Below are 15,493 nucleotides of genomic sequence, written 5' to 3'. Positions count from 1 at the left end.
ACTTTCAGCAAAATGTATTAGCATGTTAGTGTGTGGATGTATTGGAACTGAATCATAGAACATTGGAACTAAAAGATTCTAGAATGAATCTGTCTTAAAGATGAGAAAATCAGGGCTCAGAGGTAAACTAACAATCCAGATTAGAGAGTCTTGCAGAAGTGCCCTTTCTGTCTTAAATGTCTTGAATGTATCCACTATATGAACATAGGTAAAACTATCCTTTTTATCTCGCTTCCCTCTTCTTTCTTTGGGCCTTGAATAAAGGTCAGAGAACTGATTGACAGCTGAAGGGTATTATTGCAAGCATCATGCCTGATTGGGAGATTGCACAGAATAATCTGAGAAAGATCTGCCCTCTTAAAAAAGCACAAGGTGAGAGTTGGGAGTTAAAGTTTAATTTGTGGCAAAATGAGGACTATAGTCAAGGAGACAGCATTTAAGATAACTGAGAAACTGCTCCAAAGAGGTAGGGGGGAAGTTCAGACTATGTGATTTTGGTGAAGGGGGAGTACATGCAATCAAACACACTTTTTTTTTTTTGGCAAAAGCTTTCTACTAGTCATGAGGAGCAGCTGTTACCATGAAGGATTAAGTGTTTTTCTAGGTATGAGGAGATACAAGAATTGGGCTCATAAAATCAGCTCCTGAAAATATCTATCTGAAGACCTGTTCTGCTGAGTTTTCCCAGAGCACGGTGCCTCATTGCTATCTCCACCTTGAACTCCTTTCAGGGGTGTTGAAAATCAGTAGAGGAGCCTAAAAAGGATGCTGATCTTCTGCAGCAACTCATAATTTAATCCTTATAGAGGCAGATGGCAAGTGCCAATTTGGAGTTGACAGACCTAGTATCAAATTGAATCAGATGAGCTCTTCTGCAACTAATTTCAATAGTTCAAAACTAGAGAAGTATGGTTTGTTTTTAACATTGGACATCGTTTTTGTTGTGTAAATAAACAATTTTTAAAAATGAAACAACATAAGGTTCTCAACAATGTGGGAGAGTAGAGTTCATGTAATTTCATGTGAAGCTGATAAAGATTTTATTCCAATCTATTTTAGTCAAAATATATCTTTGGACAGATGGGGGGTTTTTCCTTCATTCAACAAACAAGTGCCTACCATGTGCATCAGGATCAACTGTTCTGAGAGGGACAGTGTTTGAAGAAGGGATTGTGGGATGGGCAGATGATGAAAAGGTGTCCATGACAGTGACTCTCTCCAAAGATCCCATGCCAGGCCCTCCGTGAAGCCTTTTTCTCCACTGATCTATCCCACATAGGTCTGGCTGTCTTTCACTTAGAACCTGCATAGGAGGACAGAGGATTCAGTCATTACCATAGCTTTTCTGAGATATATGTAAGCAGCTGGAAGGCAGGAAGTCGGCCTTATGTTTCTGTGTGAGTGGTATGTCAACTTGTTGGGTGACTCGAGGCCCTTTCAGACGTAAGTACAGACACTGATTCTTGGTGACAAGCAAAATTTTAAAAGGTGGGAGTGATTTTCTTGGAGGGTATGGAGTAGCTTATAGAAGGGGTGGAAAAGGTAAACTCCCAGACCTCAAGATAGCACTAGAGATCAAGAAGGAAGGAAGAGACAGACCCCATGGGGCACTGCCACTCAGTGAATCACCTTCAGCCACCTTCCATTCTTTGTTTATTCGGCTGCGCCAGGTCTTAGTCACAGCCTGCAAACTCTCAGTTGTGGCCTTTGGGATCTAGTTCCTGACCAGAGATGGAATCCAGACTCCCTGCATGAGTCATGGCCCCAGAGTCACCAGGGAAGTCCCCCACCCTCTGTTCTTCTAGCCCTCCACCCAAGACTCAAATTCCCAGCTCAACCAACTACTGGCTGTATCATTTGGACAGGTCACTTAACCTCTGTGTTTGGGACTCCTTGTTGACAGAATGGGGCTGACAATTAAGGCCACCTCCTAGAGACACAGGAAAGTGAAAGTGAAGTCGCTCAGTCTGACTGTTAGCGATCCCATGGACTTCAGCCACCAGAGACACAGGAAGGACTAGATAATTCAGTACATGAAGGTTCTTAAGGGGCCTATGTTAGTTGCTTAGTCGTGTCCGACTCTTTGCAACCCCATAGACTGCAGCCCACCAGGCCTCTATGTCCATGGGAGTCTCCAGGCAAGAACACTGGAGTGGGTTGCCATTTCCTTCTCCAACAGGAATGATAGAAAGAAAGTGAAGTCGCTCAGTTGTGTCCGACTCTTTGCTATCCATCCCATGGACTGCAGCCCATCAGGCTCCTCCATCCATGGAATTTTCCAGGCAAGAGTACTGGAGTGGGTTGCCATTTCCTTCTCCACTCAAGGGGCCTGCTGCTGCTGCTGCTAAGTTGCTTCAGTCGTGTCCGACTCTGTGGGACCCCATAGACAGCAGCCCACCAGGCTCCCCCGTCCCTGGGATTCTCCAGGCAAGAACACTGGAGTGGGTTGCCATTTCCTTCTCCAATGCATGAAAGTGAAAAGTCAAAGTGAAGTCGCTCAGTCGTGTCCTACTCTTTGTGACCCCATGGACTGCAGCCTACCAGGCTCCTCCACCCATGGGATTTTCCAGGCAAGAGTACTGGAGTGGGGTGCCATTGCCTTCTCCCTAGCAAATACTGAATAGATGCTAGCTAGTTTAAGGGACCGTTTTTAGTGGTCATTTTGACTTTTCACCTTGTGACCATCGTTTCCTTAAATGATACTATATCACATTAATGAATACTATAAGAGAATATGAAGATTCTTACAAAGAAAGGAAGATTAAAAATAACTTTTAAAACAGCCAGACAATTCAGTGAGTATCATTAAAGCAGAAAAAGTCTCAAGGTGCTGTAATGTTATGTCATGATTCCCAAGACTAAATTGGAAATACAAGTTATAGAAAATGACCTAGGAACCTCTTAAGTCAAGCGGAATCACGCACAGAAATGCATAGCTGTTGAAAATACCATGACATTTTATTATAGTGGTAGATTTTTGCTTGTGTATATCGTTCTCTTTAAATTGCACATAATACTGTAAATCATTTATTACTGAGCCAGTATATAGACCCCCTGGGCTTCCCAGGTGGCTCAGTGGTAAGGAATTTGCCTGCCAATGCAGGAGACACAGGAGACACTAATTTGATCCTTGGGTTGGGAAGATCCCCTGGAGGAGAAAGTGGCAACCTCACTCTAGTATTCTTGCCTGAAAAATCCCATGGACAGAGGAGCCTGGCAGGCCACAATCTACTGGGGGCCATAATCCATGAGGTCACAGTCAGACACAACTGAGCATGCGCTATGTGCTAGGTGCTGAAGGTACAAATATAAATTAAATAGGGTCACTCTAAGCTGAAATACAGAGAAGGCGATGGCACCCCACTCCAGTACTCTTGCCTGGAAAATCCCATGGACAGAGGAGCCTGGTAGGCTGCAGTCCACGGGGTCACGAAGAGTCAGACACGACTGAGCGACTTCACTTTCACTTTTCACTTTCATGCATTGGAGAAGGAAATGGCAACCCACTCCAGTGTTCTTGCCTGGAGAATCCCAGGGATGGGGGGCCTGGTGGGCTGCTGTCTATGGGGTCGTGCAGAGTCGGACACGACTGAAGCGACTTAGCAGCAGCAGCAGCAGCAGCAAGCTGAAATAACTTATCTGAAAGGGAGGGAGTATTTGCTGGTGATTTTTTAAAAAATATTTTTACTTATTTATTTGCCTGTGCCAGGTCTTAGTTGGGGCATATGGGATCAAGTTTCCCAATCAGGGATTGAACCTGGGTCCTCTGCATTTGAAGAGAGCACTCTTAGCCACTAGACCACCAGGGAAGTCCTGTTGGTGATCTTGATGTCAAAGTATTCTGATTTCACCTAGAAGCAGTACATTCGAGTTGTGAAGCTCTTATGGGTGTGTGCTAAGTCACTTCAGTCATGTCCAACTCTTTGTGACCCTATGGACTATAGCCTGCCAGGCCCCTCTGTCCATGGGATTCTTCAGGCAAGAATGCTGGAGTGGGTTGCCATGCTCTCCTCCAGGAGATCATTCTGACTCAGGGATCGAACCTGCATCTCTATGTCTCCTGCATTCTCAGGCAGGTTCTTTACCATTAGTGCCACCTGGGAAGCCCCATAAAGCTCTTTGTTCGTGCATGCTGAGTCTCTTAAGTCATGTCCAATTCTTTGCGACCCTATGGACTGTAGCCCACCAGGTTCCTTTATCCATGGGATTCTCCGGGCAAGAATACTCTTACCTATTATGTAATAGGGTTACAGTTGGTTGCTCTCCTGTGGTAAGCCCGTTTGCTGTTTCTTTTTTATCTGCACATCTTTTTGAGACCAACATTCACATCCCAAAAGGCAATTGTAATCAAAGGAAGACAAAAGGAAGGCAGTATTTTAAGGAATTCTGATCAGAACCAAGTTCTTAACAGCCATATTCTCTTGCCTGATGTAGATACTTGTAGAGAGATTTCAAAGCACTTCATCTGCTTACCTGATACATTTGATGATAGTGTAATAACCTATGGTATAAGCAAGCATTGCTCTATCTAAGGAATCAAATTACTGCGAACATTAGGTCCTGTTTCTAAATGTTTTCCTTTCTTTTGCAGGGTGATAAATGGGAGAGGGAGAGAGCTGACGTGCATTTTTCAAATGCAAGTCAATCATTAGCAGAGTCATTTACAAAAGAACTTTGTATTTCCTGTAATCATTAAATTGATTGACCAGTCAAGAAAATATGATCCTTCTTTCTGTTTTGAGATTTGCAAATGGCATCATCAAATTGAATCCCATTTTTTTTCCTTAATAAATGGAATGTGGTTTTAAAACTTTTACTTAGTTATTTGGCTGCCTTGGGTCTTAGTTGTGTCACTGGGGATCTTCCTTGCAGCATGCCAGGTCTTTCTTGCGGGCTTCCTTCTCTAGTTGTGGTGCTGATGCTCAGTAGTTGCTGTGGGTGGGTTCAGTAGTTGGGGCACTCAGGGTTCATTGCACCGGGCATGTGGGATCCTAGTTCCCCTTTTAATTCTGTATCTGCAGTGCCAATTTGAATATGAGTTTCTTATTACTGTTTTTTATGTTGAACATTGTTTTTATTGTGTAAAGTACAGATACATTGTACCCCCAAAACATGTTAATATTTTAAATTTTTTAATTTATTTTTTTAATTTTTGAGTGCCCCGCATCTTCATTGCTGTGTACACGTCTTTTCCCTACTTGCAGTGTGTGTGGGCGACTCTCTAGTTGCAGTGTGAGGGCTCCACGTTGAGGTGGCTGCTCTTGTTATGGTGGCTTCTCTGTGGAGCACGGGCTCTGGGGCATGGGCTCAGTTGTCTTACGGGTATGTGGAATCTTCCTGCACCAGGGATTGAACTCGGGTCCTCTGCATTGGCAGGTAGAGTCTTAACCACTGGACCATCAGGGAAGTCCTGCTGGTCCAGTGGTTATGTGAGATGGTCCAGAAGTCCAGTGGAAGAGAGAAATAGATTTAAGGGCCTAGATCTGATAGATAGAGTGCCTGATGAACTATGGAATGAGATTCGTGACATTGTACAGGAGACAGGGATCAAGACCATCCCCTTTGGAAAAAAAATGCAAAAAAGCAAAATGGCTGTCTGGGGAGGCCTTACAAATAGCTGTGAAAAGAAGAGAAGCAAAAAGCAAAGGAGAAAAGGAAAGATATAAGAATCTGAATGCAGAGTTCCAAAGAATAGCAAGAAGAGATAAGAAAGCGTTCCTCAGCAATCAATGCAAAGAAATAGAGGAAAACAACAAAATGGGAAAGACTAGAGATCTCTTCAAGAAAATTAGAGATACCAAGGGAACATTTCATGCAAAGATGGGCTCGATAAAGGACAGAAATGGTATGGACCTAACAGAAGCAGAAGATATTAAGAAGAGGTGGCAAGAATACACAGAAGAACTGTACAAAAAAGATCTTCACAACCCAGATAATCACGATGGTGTGATCATTGACCTAGAGCCAGACATCCTGGAATGTGAAGTCAAGTGGGCCTTAGAAAGCATCACTACGAACAAAGCTAGGGAGGTGATGGAATTCCAGTTGATCTATTTCAAATCCTGAAAGATGATGCTGTGAAAGTGCTGCACTCAACATGCCAGCAAATTTGGAAAACTCAGTAGTGGCCACAGGACTGGAAAAAGTCAGTTTTCATTCCAATCCCAAAGAAAGGCAATGCCAAAGAATGCTCAAACTACCGCACAATTGCACTCATCTCACATGCTAGTAAAGTAATACTCAAAATTCTCCAAGCCAGGCTTCAGCAATACGTGAACCGTGAACTTCCTGATGTTCAAGCTGGTTTTAGAAAAGGCTGAGGAACGAGAGATCAAATTGCCAACATATGCTGGATCATGGAAAAGGCAAGAGAGTTCCAGAAAAACATCTATTTCTGCTTTATTGACTATGCCAAAGCCTTTGACTGTGTGGATCACAATAAACTGTGGAAAATTCTGAAAGAGATGGGAATACCAGACCAGCTGATCTGCCTCTTGAGAAATTTGTATGCAGGTCAGGAAGCAACAGTTAGAACTGGACATGGAACAAGAGACTGGTTCCAAATAGGAAAAGGAGTTCGTCAAGGCTGTATATTGTCACCCTGCTTATTTAACTTATATGCAGAGTACATCATGAGAAATGCTGGACTGGAAGAAACACAAGCTGGAATCAAGATTGCTGGGAGAAATATCAATAACCTCAGATATGCAGATGACACCACCCTTAGGGCAGAAAGTGAAGAGGAACTCAAAAGCCTCTTGATGAAAGTGAAAGAGGAAAGTGAAAAAGTTGGCTTAAAGCTCAACATTCAGAAAATGAAAATCATGGCATCCGGTCCCATCACTTCATGGGAAATAGATGGGGAAACAGTGGAAACAGTGTCAGACTTTATTTTTCTGGGCTCCAAAATCACTGCAGATGGTGACTGCAGCCATGAAATTAAAAGACGCTTACTCCTTGAAAGGAAAGTTATGACCAACCTAGATAGCATATTCAAAAGCAGAGACATTACTTTGCCAACAAAGGTCTGTCTAGTCAAGGCTATGGTTTTTTCTGTGGTCATGTATGGATGTGAGGTTGGACGGCGAAGAAGGCTGAGTGCAGAAGAATTGATGCTTTTGAACTGTGGTGTCGGAGAAGACTCTTGAGAGTCCCTTGGACTGCAAGGAGATCCAACCAGTCCATTCTGAAGGAGATCAGCCCTGGGATTTCTTTGGAAGGAATGATGCTAAAGCTGAAACTCCAGTACTTTGGCCACCTCATGTGAAGAGTTGACTCATTGGAAAAGACTCTGATGCTGGGAGGGATTGGGGGTAGGAAGAGAAGGGGACGACAGAGGATGAGATAGCTGGATGGCATCACTGACTCGATGGACGTGAGTCTGAGTGAACTCCAGGAGTTGGTGATGGACAGGGAGGCCTGGCGTGCTTCGATTCATGGGGTCGCAAAGAGTCAGACACGACTGAGTGACTGAACTGAACTGAACTGAACAATTATTAAACTCTTATCAATTTATTTCAATCAGTCTTATTTCAGCTACTGTGCCAAGTCACTTACATGTGTTTATTTAAGCCTCACAACAACTCTAAACTGCTGCTGTTGTCCCCATTTTATAGATGAGATAAGCAAAGACATTGAAAGCTTAATTTGCTAAATTACACAGCTATTAAGTGCCAGAACTGGGATTTAAACCCAGGCAGTTTAGCTTCAGAACCTACATACATAACCATAATATGCTGTCTCTACTCTCTATGGTTCCAGGCACTATACTGGGCCATCCTTTTCAGTAACTTAAATGCCAGCGAATTCTCATAACTATGCAAGGCAATATCAATAATTTATTTTTATAGATAAGGTAACTGAAGGCCTTAAGAAATTAATAACTTGCTCAAGATACATAGCTATTCAGTGCCAGCCCTGGGAATTTCCTTTAAGCCATTAGGACTCTACTTCTCTTCCATCACTCCAGGAAATTAAAGTTTATTATATTTTAATTGAATTTGTTCAACCATGCTAGGACACCCTTCCATTATAGGTAATAAAGAATTAACTGCATTACATTAAATGTTCTACAACAACATTCATTTCATACAAAGTTTGAAAGTAGTTACCAACATTTGCTTTCTGACTTGTATCCCTTCCATCTCCCCAAACCTCATAAGATACATAGAAGACAGAAAAGGGTTTGTGCCACAGGATGTGAAAGGCATTGTCAGAACTGAATATTGACGTTTTGCCTAAGTTACCTTGCATACTCTGATATGAAAAGTTATCATTGCTGTGCCATATGACTCAAGCAAAGTCCAGACCGGGAGTCAAAGTGCTAGTCTCTTAACAGTAATGTGTACAGAATGGCCATTTTCTCCCTTGATGGGCAAAGAAAGCATGTAAGTTGGCAATTACATAACAAACCACAGCCAACTTAATGTCTGAAATTTTTTTTAATTTAAAAAGATTCTGTGCATTGACTGTTTCTTCTGGTACCACCTAGAGTCACATGGAACTGCATTCATCTGATGACAGAGGTGGCCTCTCTTTCCTTACTGGCGCTTAATGCTAACTGTAGACTAGAGTGCCTTGGTTTTTGTTCTCATGGCCTCTCATCTTCCAACAAACCAGACTGGACTTTCATTGTATGCGGAGGGGGTGTTCTCAGGGAATTGTTCTAAGAAGGCAAGTCCCAGTGTGGAAAGCACTAGTCAAGCCTTTGTACTTGTCAAACTTGCTAATGTCTTATTGGCCAGACCAGGCCAGGGCCAAGCTTAGAGTCATTGCAGGATGGGACCTAAACTCCACCTCTTTTTTTAAAAAAAATACGTCACATGTACTTCCCCACCCCCAACCCCATTTTTCAGTTGTTCCATGAGGCATGTCGGATCTTAGTTCCCTAACCAGGAATGGAACTGGAACCCCCTGCAGTGGAAGTGTGATGTCTTAACCACTGGACAACCAGGGAAGTCCCCCTAAACTCCACCTCTTGATGAGAACAGTGCAAAGAATGTGTAGTCATTTTTAATCCACAAGAAAGAAGCCAAGCTTCAAACAGCAAAGACTAGGGGTCAGCAAACGTTTTCTCGAAGGATGAGATGGTAAATCTTTTAGGCTTGCAGGCCTTGGGTCTTTGCAGTCTGGGGTATGAAAGCAACCATAGACAATATATGAGCAAAAGAATGCGACGGTGTCCCAGTAAAACTTTATTTGCAAAGGCACAAGGTCCTATACGGTTGGTTTTTTTATATTTACAAAAACTTATAGTTTGAAGACCACTCTCAAGACCACTGCAGGTTGAATAGACTTTTAAGAGTGAAAATGAGAGAAGAAAGTCCCCAAATGTTGATCCCTTGGAGTTCCAAACTGACACATTTTCTAGTAATGGCTTTTTAAAATATTTTGCATCCTCCAAGAAAGAGAATGGAGAAGGCAATGGCACCTCACTCCAGTACTCTTGCCTGGAAAATCCCATGGACGGAGGAGCCTGGTAGGCTGCAGTCCATGGGGTCGCTAAGAGTCAGACACGACTGATCGACTTCACTTTCTCTTTTCACTTTCATGCATTGGAGAAGGAAATGGCAACCCACTCCAGTGTTCTTGCCTGGAGAATCCCAGGGACAGGGAAGCCTGGTGGGCTGCCATCTGTGGGGTCACACAGAGTCGGACACGACTGAAGTGACTTAGCATAGCATAGCATAGCATAAGAAAGAGAAGCCAGGAAAAGTCCAATGAAAATTTCCCCTACTGTAATTTTGGAAATGAGCTGAACAGTGACCATTGTCAGACTTAATGAAGCAGCCATCATAGCCAGGTGCTGTGCTTAATTACTCAGTCGTGTCCAACTTTTTACAAGCCCAGGGACTGCAACCCATCAGGCTCCTCTGTCCATGGGGATTTCCCAGGCAAGAATACTGGAGTGGGTTGCCATGCCCTCCTATAGGGAATCTTCCCAAGCCATGGGTTGAACCCAGGTCTCCCGCATTGCCAGGAGAAGAACTCCTGGGTTCTTTACCGTCTGAGCCACCAGGGAAGCCCTGATAGCCAGGACACCATCCAAATCCAAGGATTCACATAAAACCTAGAGCAATATTAAGAACTCACTAGATACTTTATGGAAGTTATTTCATTTCATGCTTAAGAAATCTTGTTAGGTTAAAATTATTACTCCATGTTAAAGATAGAAAGATCGAACTTTGGAGATGTGAAGTTAAATGTCTCTAGTTAATGTTATTAATGTTAAAATTTAAACAGCCAAAATTTGAAACCAGAACCAGAACATTTTCTACCACATACTCCACCACGTTGCCCCTGCTTTTTGAGTTTGAAAGGGAAATAATCTATGTAGGAAGATAAGTTATTGGAAAAATTATGTATAAAAATTATTTGTAATCACTAGTCACACACACATACAAAATAGCATCTCTTCAAGTGCAGAAAAAAAGATGGGGAATAAGAACAAATGGTAGTTTTCTCCTACCTATTTTAAATATGGGTAGTTTTCTCTGACTTGTGTATTAATAGAATGTGAGAGGTAAGTAGGGCCAAAAGATCAGGAGACAACTGACATTGAAAGGTTAGTTTATTACAGTTGCCAAGAAAAGAGGACACTCTATGTCTTGGGGGCCACACAGGGAAGCACTGATGCTGGTTGTAGGGCAGAGGGAGAGGGAGGAACTGTGGGCGAGAGCCTTTATTGTGGTTTCTGCGAGAAGGAACTGACCAGGCCAGGTAGGCAGGCTTAGGATGGATTAGTTTGAATAATGTCAATGGCCTCTGTAGCATAGGGGCTGTCCTTACTAGCTATCTGGTACCTAGCCCCAGGGTGATGAGGGCATGTGGATAAACGGCCCTAAGTGTGAGAGCTCAGTAAAAAAGATCGTTGGAATGTGAGCTCTGGATTGGCTCCTTTGTATTTGAAAACTGTGCTCATGAGAGAGTTGTTTATTATCTCTAAAAATGTACTAACCTCCAGAGGAGTAGTCCCTTCAGGGTCAGCAAGGCCCCAGATGTCAAAGCATCGAAATACAGAAAATAAAAGACAGTGATTATACTACCACTACTACTATAGTGGGTTCTCTAATTTTTGCTTTTACTCCAAGACCCACAGAAATAACTGAGATAGTCAAAGGTAATCAGAACTATCTAGAAAATAGCCAAAAACAAGGAAAGAAACAACGCAAAAAAAGAGGGTTCTGGTTCAAGATGACAATATAGGAAAATCTTGATCTCACAGACACACTGAGTCTACAGCTATGTATAGAACAATGTCTTTCAAAAACTTAAAGCCTGGCTGAGTGACGACTACACATCAGGCAAACAAGAAGAACGACATCAAACTGGGTAGGAGGCTGGGATGTAATCTTGCCATAAACCACCCCCAGCACAGTGGCATACAACCCAGAGAAAGTTCAAAACCTGAAGCTCCTCTCTGAGGAGCAAAGGGTTTATTTCCATACCAGTAACTTCAACTTTTAGGACCTGCACCAGAGAGATGATCCCCAACCACTTTGAAAACTAACAGAACCTAAGACTGTAGTAATCTGGGAGACATATCCTAGAAGGTCCGTGCACTGAGAGGAGCACCAGGACCCAGCTCATTGTCAGCTGATCTTGACCAGACTTAAAGAGGCTTGAAGATCAGGAACAGGACAAGGTGCCCACCATCATCACTTTTACTCAACATAGTGTCGGAAGTCCTAGTCAGAGCAATGAGACGAGAAATAGAAACAAAAGGAATCCAAATTGAAAGGAAGACGTAAAGCTGTCATTGTTCACAGGACATGTCACAGGATGACATGACACTATACATAGAAAATCCTGAAAGCTACTAAAACTCATCAATGAATACAGTATATATTATTTATTACAGTAGCTTACAGTTGTTTAAACTATAGTTGTAGTTTATATTATAAAGTTGTATAATACAAAATTAACATACAGAAATTTGTTACATTTCAGTACACTAACAACAAGCTATCAGGAAAAAAAGAATCCCATTTATAATCATATGAAAAGAATGAAATACCTAGGAATAAATCTGAGGGAAAATGACTGTACTCATAAAACTGTAAGAAACTGATGAAAGAAATTGAACACATTACAAACAAATGGAAAGCTATACCTTGCTCATGGATTGGGAAAATTAATACTGTTAAAATGATCTTACTACCCAAGGCATATACAGATTCAATGTATATTTTCATTAGTTATGAAAATACCAATAGAATTTTTCATAGAACTAGAACAAATAGTTCCAAAATTCGCATGGAAAAAACAAAAGACCCTGAATATCCAAAGCAATCGTGAGAGAGAGGAACAGAGCTGGATATATTACATTTCCCGAATTCAAACTATACTACAAAGCAATAGTAATCAAAAGCCACGTTATATGGTAATTACCTATTATGAAGGAGGCAAGAAAATACAACGGGAAACAGCCTTTTTGAGAAATGGTGTTGGGAAACACTGGACAGGTACACAAAATAATAAAACTGGACAACTTTCTCACCCACATGTGTAAATAAATTCATAATGGACAAAAGACTCAAATATAAGTCCTGAAATCATAAAACATCTAGAAGGAAACATACTGCATTCTTTGACTTTGGTCTTAGCAATGTATTTTTGGATATGTCTCCTTGGGCAAAGGAAACAAAAGAAAAAAAATAAACAAATGGAACCTAATCAAACTTAAAAAGTTTTGCACAGTAACAGAAACTATTGACAAAATGAAAAGACAGCCTGATGGATGGGACCAGGTATTTGCAAATGATATAGCCCATGAGGGGTTAATATCCAAAAGATACAAAGAACAGCTCAACATTTTTTTTTAAAAAGCTGATTGAGACATGGGCAGAGGACCTGAAGAGACATTCCAAAGACATACAGATGACCAACGGGCACAGGAAAAGATTCTCAGACTTCCCTGGTGGCACAGTGGATAGGAATCCGTCTGCCAATTCAGGGGACACAGGTTCAATCCCTGGTCTGGGAAGATTCAACATGCCATGGAGCAACCAAGTTCCTGTGCCACAACTACTGAAGCCCGCTCGCCTAGAGCCTGTGCTCTGCAACAAGAGAAGCCACCGCAATGAAAAGCCCACGCACCACAACAGAGAGTAGCCCCTGCGTGCTGCAACTAGAGAAAGCCTGCGTGAAGCAGCAAAGACCCAGCGCAGTCAAAGATAAATACATACATACATACATAAAAACGTAAAAAAAGATTCTCAACATCATTCATCTTTACAGAAATTCAAATCAAAGATACAGTGAGATATGACCTCACACCTTTCAGAATGCTTATCATCAAAAATACAAGAGACAACGTGTCAGTGAAGACGTGGAGAAAAGGGAAACTCATGGACTGTTGGTGGGAGTGTAAACTGGTACAGCCACTATGAAGAACAGTATGGAGGTTTATCAAAAGCTAAAAGTAAGACCTCCATATGTTCCAGCAACTCCACACCTGGGTATGTAGAAGAAGAAAGGCCATCACTGACTTTTCTGTCAAAACTTTGGAGGCTAGAAGGGAGTTGCATCTGGCATCATGTATTTAAAGAGCAGTAACTTCCAATGAGTATAATCCATAAAACTATTGAATCACTATGTTGTATACCTGAAAACAATGTAATATTGTAAATCAAATACACTTCAATGAAAAAATAAGAAATTGTATTTCCTCATGGTAAATTGATTTCAGGCTGAGCTCAAGCATACTTGTATCTGTTTGAATATTCCTGAGTGCACTAATTTTTAAAAAATCCTTCAGTGTTGCTTACAACACATTCATACAGTAGGACATTCTTCTTTTCTAAATGTTAACATGAGTGGTACTGGTTCTAACTAAAAGATATAATCCACAAAAGAAGAAATCAAGTGAGATAAGTTGCTCATGGTAACTACCTTATTTTGAGTTGAGTTCATCTACAGGCAATCCTATGCAGAAATGATTTTTGAAAACACAAAGAAAATGATGTATAAGACAGTGATGATCATGATAATGATGTACGATTCTGGAAAGAGCTACAAAGAAGCTGAAGTCAGAACTTTTTTTTTTTTTAATAAATCAACTCTTTTGAGGTATACTCAGTATACAATATAATGCTCAGAGTTAACAGTGAGGTTTGACTTGTAAGTACCATCCTGTCTTAGCGTGTTGAGAATACTACAATAAAGTACCTTAGACTGGGTGGCCAGACATCCTGGAATGTGAAGTCACATGGGCCTTAGAAAGCATCACTATGAACAAAGCTAATGGAGGTGATGGAATTCCAGTTGAGCTATTTCAAATCCTAAAAGACGATGCTGTGAAAGTGCTGCACTCAATATGCCAGCAAATTTGGAAAACTCAGCAGTGGCCACAGGACTAGAAAATGTGAGTTTTCATTCCAATCGCAAAGAAAGGCAATGCCAAAGAATGCTCAAACTACCACACAATTACACTCATCTCACACGCTAGTTAAGTAATGCTAGAAATTCTCCAAGCCAGGCTTCAGCAATATGTGATCTGTGAACTTCCAGATGTTCAAGCTGGATTTAGAAAAGGCAGAGGAACCAGAGATCAAATTGCCAACATCCACTGGATCATGGAAAAAGCAAGAGAGTTCCAGAAAAACATCTATTTCTGCTTTATTGACTATGCCAAAGCCTTTGACTGTGTGGATCACAATAAACTGTGGATAATTCTGAAAGATATGGGAATACCAGACCACCTGACCTGCCTCTTGAGAAGCCTATATGCAGGTCAGGAAGCAATAGTTAGAACTGGATATGGAAAAACAGACGGGTTCCAAATAGGAAAAAGGAGTATGTCAAGGCTGTATATTGTCACCCTGCTTATTTAACTTATATGCAGAGTACATCATGAGAAACGCTGGGCTGGAGGAAGCACAAACTGGAATCAAGATTGCTGGGAGAAATATCAATAACCTCAGATATGCAGATGACACCACCCTTATGGCAGAAACTGAAGAAGAACTAAAGAGCCTCTTGATGAAAGTGAAAGAGGAGAGTGAAAAAGTTGGGTTAAAACTCAACATTCAGAAAACTAAGATCATGGCATCCAGTCCCATCACTGCATGGGAAATAGATGGGAAAACAGTGGAAACAGTGTCAGACTTTATTTTGGGGGGCTCTAAAATCACTGCAGATGGTGATTGCAGCCATGAAATTAACAGACGCTTACTGCTTGGAAGGAAGGCTATGACCAACCTAGACAGCATACTAAAAAGCAAAGACATTACTTTGCCAACAAAGGTCCGTCTAGTCAAGGCTATGGTTTTTCCAGTGGTCATGTATGGATGTGAGAGTTGGACTGTGAAGAAAGCTGAGCACCAAAGAATTGATGCTTTTGAACTGTGGTGTTGGAGAAGACTCTTGAGAGTCCCTTGGACTGCAAGGCAATCCAACCAGTCCATCCTAAAAGAGATCAGTCCTGGGTGTTCATTGGAAGGACTTATGTTGAAGCTGAAACTCCAATCCTTTGGCCACCTGATGCGAAGAG

Source organism: Bos taurus, chromosome 10 (genome assembly GCF_002263795.3).
Source record: "Bos taurus isolate L1 Dominette 01449 registration number 42190680 breed Hereford chromosome 10, ARS-UCD2.0, whole genome shotgun sequence".
Lineage (NCBI taxonomy): Eukaryota > Metazoa > Chordata > Mammalia > Artiodactyla > Bovidae > Bos > Bos taurus.
This window is presented reverse-complemented; position numbering follows the sequence as displayed.